The sequence below is a fragment of the Dasypus novemcinctus genome, chromosome 10, assembly GCF_030445035.2.
Source record: "Dasypus novemcinctus isolate mDasNov1 chromosome 10, mDasNov1.1.hap2, whole genome shotgun sequence".
NCBI classification, from domain to species: domain Eukaryota; kingdom Metazoa; phylum Chordata; class Mammalia; order Cingulata; family Dasypodidae; genus Dasypus; species Dasypus novemcinctus.
The window spans coordinates 26,396,092-26,411,549 of NC_080682.1; the positions used below are offsets into that span (position 1 = coordinate 26,396,092).

General features: G+C 34.2%; 1 pseudogene; it reads right to left on the reverse strand.

Annotated features, from left to right (window-relative positions):
• Positions 1 to 3,388: 3,388 nt before the first annotated feature.
• Positions 3,389 to 5,337, reverse strand: LOC101414955 (G-protein-signaling modulator 2 pseudogene; annotated as a pseudogene).
• Positions 5,338 to 15,458: the final 10,121 nt, after the last annotated feature.

Genomic DNA, 15,458 nt, shown 5'->3' on the forward strand with positions numbered 1-15,458 from the left:
CATTCCCCAGCAAAGTAATCAGATATATCAGGAAAAATAACATAAAGAGGACTTGTCTGATCACTTCAGATTCTGTCAATCCAATAAGGACGAGGTTAGATATATTTGTGTTATTCCCACTTCCCATAACTGCATTCAGCTGTTGTAAACTGTTGAGAAATCAAAGGTTATATTTAACATTAATGAGCTCAAAATGTTTTTTTTATTTATAAGAATGGTCTCACATTTACAACAATATCATTTTAGTGATTCTAGAAATTCATAAAAAAGTTGGTTGCAAAATATGACTGAAAAAAATCTAACTTTGTTTGCCGACTATTAATGAGGTAAAAACCAGTATATGGATATTACATAATAGAAACTCATATATATTTTCATTGTATGATTAGAATGAACAATTCTATATAATTATTAATAATTTCCTGCATTAGCACATTACTGTAAATTTTTTAGAAAGGAACAACAGCACAGAAAGCTGTTTAATTCATCCAGGGTGGCAATCATTAAGTGCCATTGGCTCTGTGACTCTCCCAAGATTGTTTGAGTCCAGAGATGAACCTTTTACACTGTATTTCTATTTATACTTAATTTCAGAAAATAAAAAATGCTATTTGTAATCAATATTGATAGGATGTTTTAAGACCGAATTTACTGTTCTTTTCTATGTAATATGATTTAGTACAAATAACAGACCAGAAATTAAAATTTTATGGGCATTTATATTGCAGAGTATATCTATTAATTTTCAGATGTTTTTCAATTGGTTAATCAAATTACTTCCCAAAATTATATTTTTAATATATGGACATATCTTTTTTAAGCTGATTCCAACAGTGCTGTATTTCAGTTTTTACAAATCTTAGCATTTCTTTGTTATGTCCTACATGATATGTATATATATGAATATCCTTCTAATAATATCCTCATTTTTTCAGATAAACTAAAATGCTCTATAACTTTGAGTTTAGTACTTACCATGAGTCAAAACTGCTTAAAAACTTCTTCCAGCATTAATTCTTTAGAAATTTGTCAAAGTTAAGTTTTTCTCATGAACAAAATATGCAAAGTAGAGGTAAAATAAATAAAACTAAAATTTTTTTTAGTGCCCAGTCAAATAAAAAGTTCACCTGAAAATTATGTCATACTAGTATATCAAGGCGTTACTATAAAACAAGCATAGCAGAATATCCCCTGTGTTTCACCTTGATAAGGCCAGGGTACCTTTTATATTGAGAATTGCTGATAATGAAATATTTCATCATATCTGGGACCAATTTCAAAAGAAGTTTGCTTGGCATGGTGCCAAAGGTAAAAGTTCAAAGACTAATTAATCTGTGTCAGGTTTATTAAAAAAAAACTGTCCTTTCCTTAAAAGTCACATGATGTTGAGCAGCATTTTTGGTATTCTTTTGTTATGCTTTTATTTATAACTGTGTAAATGAGTAGGTATTTCCTGAGAAATTATCTGGGGCTTAAAAGGCCAGATCTTTATCCACCAGTGATGTAATATCACATTTTTCATAATGAGATAATTTCATATTTAAAAGTGTGACACTATCATAGGATTGAACATTGTTCATTACACAAAAATTATTATACAATAAAATTCAAAAAAGAAGAAAATCATTCACTAATGTGACTCTTTAGGTGTATTTTCTTCCAAGTATTTACATTTGGGCATGCAAATCTTATTTATATATACACATACGTGCTTATATATTTTACCCCATTGAATTGTCAGTAATATCCTGATTTTATTATTAAATATTTATAATACACTTTGACCTATGTGAAGATAGGCTTTTGTAAAACACACAATTTAGGTATATTGCATTGAGTGGTACAACATAACTCACTTTTTTTAGGAGTGTGCATCAGCTGATGAATGGGTATTTTTTAAGCATTACAAATAAAAACATGGTGGAACTTCTCTAGTCAGGTTTAGGATTATCAACTAATTCCCCAGCACAACATATGTATTGTTGTATTCTGCCACAACAAGATTTGGATATCTTGTTTTTTGTGTGTATTGGCTTAGAAATATGAGAGAATAAAGTCAAGAATCATTGCTGATATGAGTAAAGATTTTATAATTATAGCAATGGCTAAAATATTATTTCCTCTAATACAACTAGATGAAATTCATTCCCATCAATCTTTCATTCATTAATGATAAAAAAATCAATTTGCATGTAGATCTAGAAGAAACTGGTACAAGAAAACTGTTTACACTACAGAATTTCAAGAGAGCATATGATGGTATTAAGAATTTATAAAATAATATACTATATATTTGATGAAATTTTAAATACACAGTTCTTTAATTCTTCAGAAAATTTACTGAGAAAGAAAAGGTGTTTTGGAGATTAAAAGGTGAGCATTAGCTTTATCCCTGATAATTACTTAATTCATTACTTTTAAATTCTATTTATCTTTTTAATTCTCTCCAATTTTATATGCTTTGGAGCTCTGTTAAGGAATTTTTAATTTTCCCCAAATTAGTAATATGACATAATATATTCTCCTTCATATGTCTGAAAAGCAGACATTTACTTTATCTATTAGTACTAATTTGCAGTTTTTTATATGCTTAAATTTACAGTTGTACATTATAACATCATTTTGCTATTCAGCCATTTTCTTATAAACAATATACAGTTGAGTCTTCCTTTTAATAGAGTCATTTACAGGGCCTTTTAAAAAAATTTACTAAAAGAGGTTTATTTCTTTAAAAATACATTGAAAATAATTATTTTAGAGGAAAAAAATCTGTTTTTTTTTTACTGTTTTAACATTAAGTTAGTCAACTACACTATTTTTACTCAACACCATGATTCTCTACTATTTCCATGGTTAATTATAAAAAAGTGCCATTGTCAATTTTTTTTTAGTTTTCTTAAAAATTAATTTATTGAAATATATCACCCACACACATACATAAACAATAAGTGAATAGTAATAGTTGTGAACTATTGTCAATTATTAAGATCCTTAAAAATTATCTCAGCAAGAGAATTCTGGTCTGGGATTCATTTACAAACAATGTAAAGAAATCTTAATTTCTCTCTGAAAACCACAAATCTAAGCAATAATTACAAAAGTTGATGAAGTGCCTTACAAAGACACCTCCACCCTGCAATGAATGTCCAGAGGAATGTTAATTCATTAATACTGTCCTATTAAAGGTTAAAATATTTACATCATTCTAAAAACATGTTAAGCTGAATTCTAGTGCTATAAATTCTCCTTTTAAGGAAAAAAGTAGTAAGTTGAACTTCACTTGCAATGTTTGAAAAGAAATAAGGTTTTTTTAAAAAAAAATCCATAGTAGTTGCTTAAAAAAAGAAATCCATAGTAACTAGTGGTTTGCTGGTTGTTGTTCTGAATTTTAAATTCCAACAAAGCATTGCTTTGCAAAAGTTCTTTTAGCCCAAATTCTCTCTCTGTTTTGATCTCTTTGTAAAAGAACTGTCTGTTCATCCATTCTTTTTGTCTGAGAGCATAAAATAAGGCTAAAGAAGTCCTCATCTTGTACATATGGGCCCTTCGTGGCAGCAGGTGGGGGTGCATATATTTGGTCATCTAACTTGGACCCTTGGCATTTCACAAGGATATCAAAGAAGTCTTCATCAGGCTCTTTGTTGTCATTAGTCATCAGGTGGCCAAGTACTGATTGATCAGTGTTTTATGTCCTATGTATCCCTGGCAGATTAATGAAACTAGCTCTCTGATCATCCAGACAGCGGCTCTGTGAGCTGGCAAGAAGATCCAAAAACTCATCTGTATTCGGAAATACCACAGAAACAGATGGTGTTTTTAGCATCATTTGAGGGGAGTGCAAGAAGTTGCTGTTGAAACTGTTCAGCAGTTCTTTTCTTCTAAGCAACACCTCTGATTGTTCATCCTATTGCTTTGTCAAAGAACTTTTCATCTCCAATGGTATCTGCACTGATTTTCCTCTGAGAATTTGGAATTCAATGATCAATGGATTTACTTGCATCTTGAAGAACTTTAGTGGAAGAATTAGGCTTGTATTTTTTCCCCTTCAGTCTGTTGAGAAAGAGTAGTTTTGCAGAATGTTTGGCAATAAGAGGTTTCTGTTCAGCAAGAATTTCACTGTTCCACTTCTGAACCTTTTCTGGTGTTAGCTTAGTAATTTCCATGTTTTCCATACTGTGTCGGTGTCTGAACTTGGGGTGTGCATCATGCAAACTGTTATCAATTTCACTATTTTCAGACATAATGGTATGATTTATGCTGTAGCTCAGACCAAGAACCATTTGAAGATCTGAGAAATTCAGTCGTGCTGTCAGTTCACCACTTCTATCCCCAACCTCTCTTGCAATTTCCAAGTGCTTTTCAGCAAAATGCATTGTTTGATCATGATTTCCTAGTGCTGTGTATGCATTTCCTAAGCTCCAACATGCTCTTCCTTCACCAATTCGATCATTTAGCTCTTAAGTAATTGCTAGTTGCTTCAGATGATAATCAATGGCATTTTCGTAGTCTTGAAGTAAATTACATGTGTTTCCAAGACTGTAACAAGACTGTGCTTCTACGGTTCTGTCTTTAAGCTGTTGAGCCAAATGTTGTGTCTTCTTGTAGTAATCAGAGGAAGGTTCAAAGTCACCAAGAAATATATATGCATTTCCAAGGTTGCCATATGCTCTTCTTTCAGCTGCTTTATCTTCAAATTCTTTTGCAGTAAGGAGGCACTGTTCATGAGTTATAACTGCATCCCTGAAGTTGCCAAGGAGGTAATGTGTGTTTCCAAGATTTCCAAAGGCACATCCTTGAACTGCTCAGTCACCCAAAGCAGTGACTAATAATAGGCTTTCCTCATAATAATTCACAGCTGCCTGCAGAGCATTTCACTTCTTATGGAAATTCTCCTGCATCAGGAGGACCTGGGCAGGCAAGACTTTTCCCTTTGGCATGATATACATTTCCAAGATTGTAAAGTGCTCTCACTTCTCCCACTTTGTCATTAAGCTCTCTGGAAATATCTAGGTGTCGTTGACAGCAAACTATAGCTTCCTCAAAATTCCCAAGAACTTTTAAAGTGTTTCCCAGGTTACCACTAGCTTTGGCTTCCCCCAGTTGGTTTCCAACTGTGCTTGCAAGATTTAAATCATGATGATGGTATTCTAATGCTTTATCATAGTCATGCAAGTAGAAGTAAGCATTGACCAGCTGGCTGTAAATAGCACTGACTGTTTTTACATCTTCAGTTCCAACTTGAACTGCAGCTTCAAAGAATGACACACCCACGTGGCACTCTCCTGATTTACACAGGCATTCTCCTTCCAAGGCCAGTTCCAGGCAAGAAGCTTCCATTCTGTAACGAACATGAAAATAATGTCTTTTCTCATGCTTATTAAATTTTCCTCCATCAACTCATATTATTAGCTGAGTAAAATATGAAATTATTGTATTTGTTCCAATTCACTTGTTTATAACAGAATTGTTTCCAGAACTTTGTCTAGTTAGTTCATTAATGACTTGTTGTTAATACATCCTGAACTCCTGCTTCTTCTTTATTAATAATGAAAGGAGGTCAATGCCAGGCAGCATAAAGTTTCAGTGTGTTCCAAATCCTTGCATCTCTGGCCCTCTCAGCAGCACTGCAGCAACATTTCTCTGGTGGGCTGCTGGGTGGCGGGCACATGGTGAAACTGCCTTATGGGGCCTTTAATTGGAGTGTTTTGTCCATTTATGTTTAAAATCCTAATTTATATGCAATTTTCATTTCTTGTCATATATTTTTGAAATTATAATTTTTTTCTAATGACTTATGTTTGGTTAGTATAATATTTGATATTAAATTTTATTCCCTCAGTTGGATTTGTTTTTTAGCCATACTTCATTGCATTATATTGCCAGTGTTTTCTCTTTAGGATAAAATAAATATCCTTAAATTATTGTACAAATCTTAATATAATTATGATTTCTTCTAGTCAACCAAGTTGACAGCATATGTCACTCCAGGGTCTGTTCACTGATGGGATCTTTAAAAACTACATAAAAAGACTGAACTCTCTTCCTCCAAACTCCAGAAAAAAGAGAAATGATTGTAATAACAAGGTAAGCTCTGACTCAAGAGAGTGCAAGTTAAACCTGGTAGCAGAAGCACATCTCTACCCCAAATCATCCTTGGCACAGTGTGCTCTGGACCTAAGCTCTTATTGTTGGTTCCTGACTCTGTTTTAGAGGGATAAGAGTAACTCCTATGAGCATACTGGATTGCATGTATGTGGGTTCTGATCTATACAGTGACAGCCAGAAATCTAAACCAGGAGTCCAGTCTCCCTCTTGGTCTCCCCAGAACTTTCCCTGAGGCAGACACTAGTTGCAATCAGTTAAGGTAGTGTAAAAAACTATCAGCTCAAATCTGCCTGGGCCATAGGAATCCTGGCTTTGAATCTGCCAACAAAACATCCAGCAGGGAGAAAACTCTATTTTGTAGGAATAAGGGAATTCCAATTCCAGTAAATAGAAGAATTTCTAAGGCCCAGGAAAAAATCCAGGAGAATACTCAGGCTCAGGAAAAGAAAGGACCTCACAACTTTGCCTCAGGCTGTCCTTGATAGGAGAGCTAAATTCTGAAGGAGAGTATCAGCCAACACAGAGCCAGCATTCAAAGACAGTGAGAGATATTTTTTGTTTGCTTTTCCTAGCTCATGGCACTCCATACAGTTGGTGTAGAACTACTTGGCTACAAACTTAAGAAACAGACAGCATAGGGACTAAACCCCATTAGTTAAACATTAAAATATTAAAATATACATTGTAAAGCAAAAGTTTTTTACAATACAAACAAAGACAAGAAACCATGGCCCAACGAAAGAAATAAGATAAAATATCAGAAATCATCACCGAAGACCAGATGTTGGATATAGATAAAACAGAATCATTGCAATAGAAAACATCTCAATTAATGTGATTCAGGTTGAAAAAGGGAAAGGAAAAAATATGGAAGGAAATGAACAGAGCCTTAGAGAAATGTGGGATGGTCATAAGAGAAGTGTATGTAGAAAAAAGAGAAAGTGGTAGGAGGAATATTCAAATAAATAATGGCAGAAAACTACTCTTAGTGAATGAAAGACCTGCACACAAACTCAAAAATCCAGTAATAACAAGATAAAATTGAGAACTATGATCAGGCAAGAAAACTAGTGAATCAAAAACATGAAGAGTGTTCTGAAACCTGCAAGAGAAAAACAGCATTTTATAGGAAAGACAGTCCTTATAAAATTATAAAATTAAATTCTGATTTCTCAGCAAAAATCATGAAGGCACAAAGGCAGGTACAACAATAAAGTGAAGGGATTGCAGGGTATAGGAACAATGTATGTGTATGTTACTAATGTTAAGTTCTCATGAAAACAAATGATATTGTTATAGATTTAGGACATTGAGTTTAAGTCCATTCACAAATACACAGAAAAATCTGAAAAATAAATAGATGGAAATGAGAAGGGACTCAAAATAGTACAATAAAAAAATCAAATAAGTATGAAATTAGACCTTAAAAGAAGTTTTCAGGGACAAAAAAATCTATTAAACAGTGTGCAAAATGGAAAAATGACAGAACCTGTGTTGCTGTATTTTTTCTATGTTCCATGCTAGGGTATAAGAAGTCAATTTTGAGAGCATGCTGGGTTAGTTAGGCCATTATTTTATCAAGAAATGGTGAGAAGACAAATGGGAGAAAATAACAGACCCTTGGTCTCAGGTAGAAAAGAAGGGACTGAATTACAATTCCACATTATAGATTATAAATCCCCAGGTTTACTTGTGTATTGATCCAGGCAGTGGCAAAGAAGGCCAGAATAGGGTTGGTTTTTGTTTTCTTTTTTTGGGGGGGGGAGTGGTTACTTTTTATACCATTAATTATTCTACCCCTTTGCTAATGACATAAGAGGAGTCCCAGCTGTTTGCTGCTCTTATTGACTACCCCACCTGCTAATCCTCTAGGAAGGCCCAAAGATAAAATCCCTGGAGAAGATCCAGGCTTCTCAAGGCTTCCGGAGGAAATCTCATTCTGAATGGGATTTCTCACAAGGGGTCTTCCAGCTGCCTTCTTGGGGGTACTAGAGAACACATGTTCAATGGTCGCAGTTTTTCTGCCAGGTTCCAGATCTGTCTATTGATTCCCTATCTTGCCTGCTTCAGAAATTTCTGCTTTATCAGTAAGTAGTTTAAATGGATAGGACTAAACAGTCCATCCTAAGTTAGAGATTGGAAAATAGGTAAAACTATGTTATTTATAAAAAACACAACATAAATTCAAAGACACAACTTGGTTGAAATTCAAGTGATCATGTCAACAAGAAGATATGTTATAAATGCACTGACACAGTAGAAGCCCACAACAATGAAAAGAATACTGACACTCTTGAAAGCAGGAATAGAATGTTCTGTGATCTAGTAATAGACATTTAAAGACAATATTTAATTATGGATAGTATATTTAGATAGAAGATTGATAAGAAAATGGAAGTTCAGAAGGATACTCTAAACAATCTTGAGCTAACAATATCAGAATACACATTCTTCCCTAGTGCACATGGGTCATTATTAAAAATATATCACCTGCTAGATCACAAGTCAAGACATAATAAATTTAACAAAATTAAAATTATACAATGAATTTTGTCTGACAAAAGTGAAATAATCCTAGAAATCAATAACAGAAGGATAAATGGAAAATACACTGATAAACGAAAATTAAAAGTGATTTTCTTAAACAACAAATGCGTCCTAGGAGAAATCTCCAAGGTATTAGGAAATATATTGAGGTGATTGAACAAAAACAAAATATACCAAGTATTATTGATGCAGCAAAGGCAATGGTGAGAGGGAAATTTATAGCTCTGAATCCTTACATCTAACAGGAAGAAAATTCTCAACTATGAGATCTCATTTCACAACTTGAGATATTTGGTAGTGAAGAGTTTAATAAATCCAAAGAGAGCAGTTGGAAGGAAATAACAAAGATTATATGGAGATAAATGAAATAGAGTATAAAAACAACCAAGAAGCTCAGTGAAACCAAAGTTGTTTCTTTGAAAAAATCAATAACATCACCATAACTTTAGCTAGTCTGACAACAACAAAAGATACAACACAGAAATAACTAACATCAGTAATGAAAGAGAGATGTTACTGGAGTAGTTTGATGTTATTGATGAATTTCAAAAAGAAATACTGATTATGTTTGTAAATTTTGATCTGTTGTTCTGGGCTTGTAATAATCTTTGAATATATTAAATTCAAAGCTTTCATTTTTATTTGATTAAATTAGGGCTTTGATTCAGCATGTCACAGGACAAACTTCAGTGAGGGAAGTAACGTATTCTTCATATACTTGTGACTGTAACCTTTTACCCCAAATAAATTTCCTTATGAAAGCAAATGGATTTCTTGTACTTTGCATCAGCACCACTTTGGCTGACTAATACAATCACTATCAAGCCCACAAAAATAAAATGGTGCATAAGAGGATACTATGATCAACTGTACCCCAACGAAAGAGATAAACAAGATGAATGAATGAATTTATAGAAACATATAAAATAGTTACACTGGCTTAAGAAGAAATAGAAGACAGCAACAGACCAAAATCAAGTAAAGGGATCAAATCATTAATCAAAACATCACAACAAAGGCATTCAGAGGAAGAGATAGGCTCACTGGTGAATTTCACCAACATTCCAAAAATGCTAATCCTCATCCCTTTCCTCCACTAAACTAAATAAGAGGGATCACTTCTTAACCCATTCTTTGTGTTCAGCATCATATTTATACCAAAGCCAGATAAAGATACCACAAAAAAAATTATGGACCACTATCTCTTATAAATATTGATGCAAGAATACTCAACAAAACTCTAGCAAATAAAATTCAAGAGCACATTAGAAATTAAAAATGACCATGTACACCAATGCAGAAAAGTTATTTGGCAAAATTCAGCACCCTTCTTGAAAAACACATATAAGATTAGGAAGAGTTGAGAATTAACTCAAAATCATAAAGGTCATATTGAAAATTCAACACTATCATCATATTCATGGACAAGACAAGGATGATCATTGCACCAATATTATTCAGCAAAGTACAAGTTCTAGCCAGAGTGAGGCAGGTTAGCATAAAGAACAAAGGAAGGCATCTAGATTGACAACAAAACTGCAATCATTACAGCTAAAACCCAACTAAGAACAGGATTACAAAGTCCTGTATGAAAGTCCCAACTGAGAAAGCCCCAGTGGGTCCCAAATAGGAAGTTTCCCCTATTGGGCCTCTCAAGCTGATGGGGGAGCCACTTAAGTGGCCTATGTCATAGGCCAATCGGAAGCCATACGCCAATGCAAAATGCTGCTGGTTTTAATCCCTGCTTAGCATACAGGAAGGAGGAGGAGGAAAGGCAACCTTAATAAAGCCTAACTCCAGCATGTGTGCCTCCCTCTTTTGTGCATGCCTCAAGAGTGTATACTTTCATTTCATATTAAACCCTTGATTGCTGGATTAGCTTGTGACTTGTTCTTGAATTCAATCCTGCTCTATGGCCAAGAACCTGGAAGCACACCCTGGATCAAGAATAATTAATGAAGAAGAAAATTAAAAGGCATCACATTTGGAAAGAAAATAGTAAAACCTTCCCTGTTTGCAAGTGAAATAATATTATATAGAGAGAAGATTCTGAAAAATCACCATAAAAGTAAGAGCTAAAACTGATTTAGCAAAGCTGGGTGTTCAATATCAACACCCAAAAAATCAGTGATAGTCCTAACATTAGTAATGAAAAATTATAAGAGGAAATCAAGAATAAAATTCCATATGCCTGTACAAATGAAAAACTAATCAAATAACTAGGACCTTATACAGAAGTCTGCAAAACATTGTTGAAAGAAATTTAAAAAAATAAAAGAAATGGAAAATATTTCATGTTCATTGGCTTGAAGACTAAATATTGTTAAGGTGTTAATTCTATTTCTATTAGTCAGAGATAAGAAGTACAAGAAATTTGTTTGTCTTTATAAAAGGTAATTATTTGTGGTAAAAGGTTACAGTTACAAGGCCCTAAAGAGTCTAATTCAAGGATACTTCCTTACCAAACTCTGTTGTCACATGTTGAAGCAAGATGGAGGGCAGCATCTCTGATGGTTCTGCCTTCCTCCTCCCTCTTTAGGTTCTATGGGTCCAGTTTCTTCTGATCTCAGTTGGAGGATGGCATAGGGCTTATCTCTCCTCCTGGGGCTCATTTCTTTCCATGCTCAGCTGCTCTAATCTCTTCATGAGATCACCTGTATGTGATTAGGTGAGTGGCTCATCTCTCTCTGGGGCCACAGGATCCTCTTCCATGTCTATGTAGGTCCATTCCTCTTCTCTGCGAAAATACTTCTGTGTGATGGCTTTTTTTATTGGCCCACCAATGGGGTAAGGACTCAATCCTGCATGTCCTAATGACGTGGTTCTATCAAAGCCCTAAGCTTGATTTTATCAAGTAAATTTAAAGCCTTTGAATCATTCAAAAGGTATTTTGCCCAGAGCAACAGACCAGTTTATAAATATAATCAATATTTCTTTTTGGAATTCATAAGTAATATCACACTGCCACAGTCCATGCTCTGAATTGCAAAAAAAGGAGTTGCAATATTAAAAATATAAATAAATAACTTAAATCTGTAACAATGTTATGTACAAAAACATATCAAAATCAGTTCAAGAAATACAGTTTATCTTGGGGCAAATTTATCTCTGGCTGTGGACCTATGAAACCAACAAAACAATTTATCTGCTTCCAATATACAAAGGAACAGATATAGGAGAAACCTTTGCAATACCATAAGGAGAATTTGGGAGGGAAACATGAGTAACTGGGCCCCTTAAGTCCCCAAATCTTATGAGGAACACTGTCAGATTTCAAAGTCTGAGAGTCATTCTCACGATGATGGTTACTTATCCCTGGGGCATCCTCGGAACCAACCCTTTCGATAGGCTTCCCAATGACCTGTTTCTTGGTTCAATCTTCATCAAGAACATAGTTGGGTAATGAGCTCCATACTTTACCCTCCAAGAATATTGGGGTGATTGTCACATTTCCCTAACTTATGGGGGCAAAGTCCACCCCTTTCAGAGCACTGGGTGTTGACCTCATTTCCCCTACCCCTGGGGAAAGTGCACCATCCTCTCTGTAGCCTGAGGTGGTAAAACTCTCACTGAACAGTGGGCTGGAAGAGCCACCTTCTTCAAATCCCAGGGCAAACTCCCCTTCACTATACAATGGGTGGGCTCCATCTCTTGGTCCCAGGATATGTGTTAATTCCAGCCCTCAACTTTCATGATTTTATTTTAAAACCATTTTCTCTTCTATCTCTCCCTTCCATGTCCCTTTTAGTCCAGGCTGACAGAGGTTTTATTCATACAACATTCTCAAAATATTTGTTGGTTTAGCATGCAGGAAGCAGGGGAGAAGACATCAGTCATTAAGATTATCCACAAGTCTTTTCTAGATAACTGCATTTTCAATTCTGACTAAGAAGTTCCAATTTCAGATAATTCCTAAAGGGTCACTATCATTGGTGGGCTTGATTTCCAGAGGCTAGGAATTTCTGGAATCAGTTACTGGTTTCTTTGTGCCCAGCAATTCAGTTATCAGCTTATATCTTTCTGCTGTTTTGCTATAAGCTGCAAGAGAAACCAGTCTGCATTTAGTTGGGAAATCTCCTTGGTTAAATGTCCAAACTTGTAATTTTAATTTTTAAGTTCTGCCTTCCATAAACATCAGGAGTCAATCCTGCTAAGTTCTCTGTAACTTTAAAACATAGATTACCTTTCCTCCAGTTTCCAATAATACTTTCATCATTTACTTCTAAGGCCATATCAAAAGTGCCTTTCATCTCCATTTTCTACCAACAGTCTCTTCAAATTAATCAACACCTTTTCTATCAAGCATCTTACAGTTCATCCAGAAAAAATGCTCCTTACCCATTTATAAAATTATTCCAATATTTTGATAAATGCATAATCACAACCCCACTCTCATGGTACCAAAATCTATTTTAGTCAGCCTAAGGGGTGGTCATGCAAAACACAAAAAATTTCTTAGATTTTATAAAGGGTATTTATTTGCAGTAAATTCTTACAGTTACAAAGCCCTAAAGAGTCCAACTCAAGCTTATTTCCTTATCACACTCTGTTGCTACATGTTAAAGCAAGATGGCAGGTGGCATCTACAGGGGTTCAGGCTTCCTCTTCCCTCTTAAGGCTCCATGGGTCCATCTTCTTCCAGTTTCAGCTGCAGTCTGGCATAGGGCTCATCTCTATTCCCAGGGTTCATTTCTTGCCTTGCTCAGCTGCTCTGTCCTCTTCACAAGATCAGCTATAAACTATTAGGTGAATGGTTTATCACTCTCCAGAGTCAAGGATTCTGTTTCATGGCTAAGGAGGTCCATTCTTCTTTGTTCTCCTTTCTGTATCTACTTCTACATGAAAGTCTGTTTTATCAGCCCACCAAGTGGGTGGGGAATCAGCACTGCATGCCCTAATGACATTGATAATCAAAGCACTAATCTGGAATTAATCAAGGAAATATAAAGCCTTAGAATTTAAAACAATCAAAGGTTATCATGTCCAGAGAAAAAGACCAGCTTACAAACATAATCCATACCTCTTTCTGTAGTTTATAAGTAATATCAAACTACCACACTGCTCAAAGCAAGTTAAGCATCACTTTAATCAAAATCAAAATTCCAACAGATATCTTATGCAGAAATGGAAAAGCCAATCAAAAAATTTTCTTGGAAGGCTATAGGCCCAGATAGCCAAAAACATCTTGAAAAAGAAGATGGATGTAAGAGGACTAAAGTTTCCAAATTTTAAATTTGTTACAAAGCTACACTAAACAAAATGCCATTACACTGTTACAAAGGCAGATATATAGGTTAATGGAATTGAATGTGAATTCAGTAATAGACATTCATGTTTATGACTAATTGATATTTGAAAGGGTGTGATGGGTACTTGATTTTGAAAGAATAGTCTCTTCAACATATGTTTATGTGAAAGCTGGCTAGCCATTATGAAAGATAATGAATGTGGACTCATCCTCTCAACATTTACAGATATTAATTCAACATGGGTCAATTACCTAATTATAAGAAACAAAACTTTAAAATCTGTTGGTGATTGCATTGTTTATCTCATATTCCTGTTCTCTAACTTTAATCCATTCCTGAAGTTGTGAATCCATTTTAAATAGGACTTTTGAAAATGTTATTTTTAGTTAATGTGTGGTCAATTGAATAAGTTTGGACACTTAGTCAGTTACTTCCATCTGTTATAAGCAGAATAAATTATATATATATATATATATACATATATACATATATACATATATATATTTATATAAACAAAACAGAAGCTGGAAATCAACTGAACTTGGATTAAAAAAATTTCATCATGAACTTTGTCATGTGACAGAAAAGTCAAGGATTAAAGATCACTGTCAGATAGACCTCTAATATTACACTCTTTAGGGAGAAAGTATGAACTTTCTGATACCTTGATTTTGGTCTTCAGCTAGAATCAAGCCTGTGAACCAATAAATTCCTGTTGTTTAATCCAAGGCATTTTATAATATTTACTTCAGCAGAGATGAAACTAACACAAACTATTAGAGAAAAACATAGAGAAAACTCTATAGAACCTTGCATTAGGCATTATTTCCTAGCATTTACACGACCAAGCAAGAACAAAAGAGAAAAAATAGACAAATGGGACTTAATAAATATTTTAAAAAATAGTGCATCAGTGCAGTTTATCATGAAGGTTAAAAGAAACCCACAGAATAGTAGAAAAATTTGGAAATTATGTATCTGATGAGGATATATTATTCAATATATAAAGAAATCTTACAGCTCAACAATAGAAAGACATATATCCCAATTGAAAAATGAGAAAATGAGAAAATATTTGTCTCCAAAGAAAATATATAAATTGTCAATAAGCAAAAGAAATGATGCACAACATCAATGCCATTCAAGAAATGCAAATCAGGTGTAAAATGAGATTTCATTTCATACCCACCAAGATGCCCACTCTTAAAAAACAGAAAATAACAAGTGTTAAAGATAATGGGGAGAAATTGAAATACTTGTCCATTATGGTGGGAATGTAAAATGCCACTGGTGAAGCTGATGCAGAAAACAGTTTGGAGATTCTTCAGAAGGTTAACTGTATATCTGGCAACCCCATTTCCAGGTATATATCATAAAATAATTGAAATCATGCCCATGAACAGATAATTTTATGCCAGCATTCATGGTGGTATTATTCACAATTGGTAAAAGATGAAAGAAAGCTAAATGTCCATTATCACATGACTGTATAAGCCAAAGTAGGTATATATATAAAGAGGAATATTATTCACCCATAAAAAATAATTAAATTCTCCT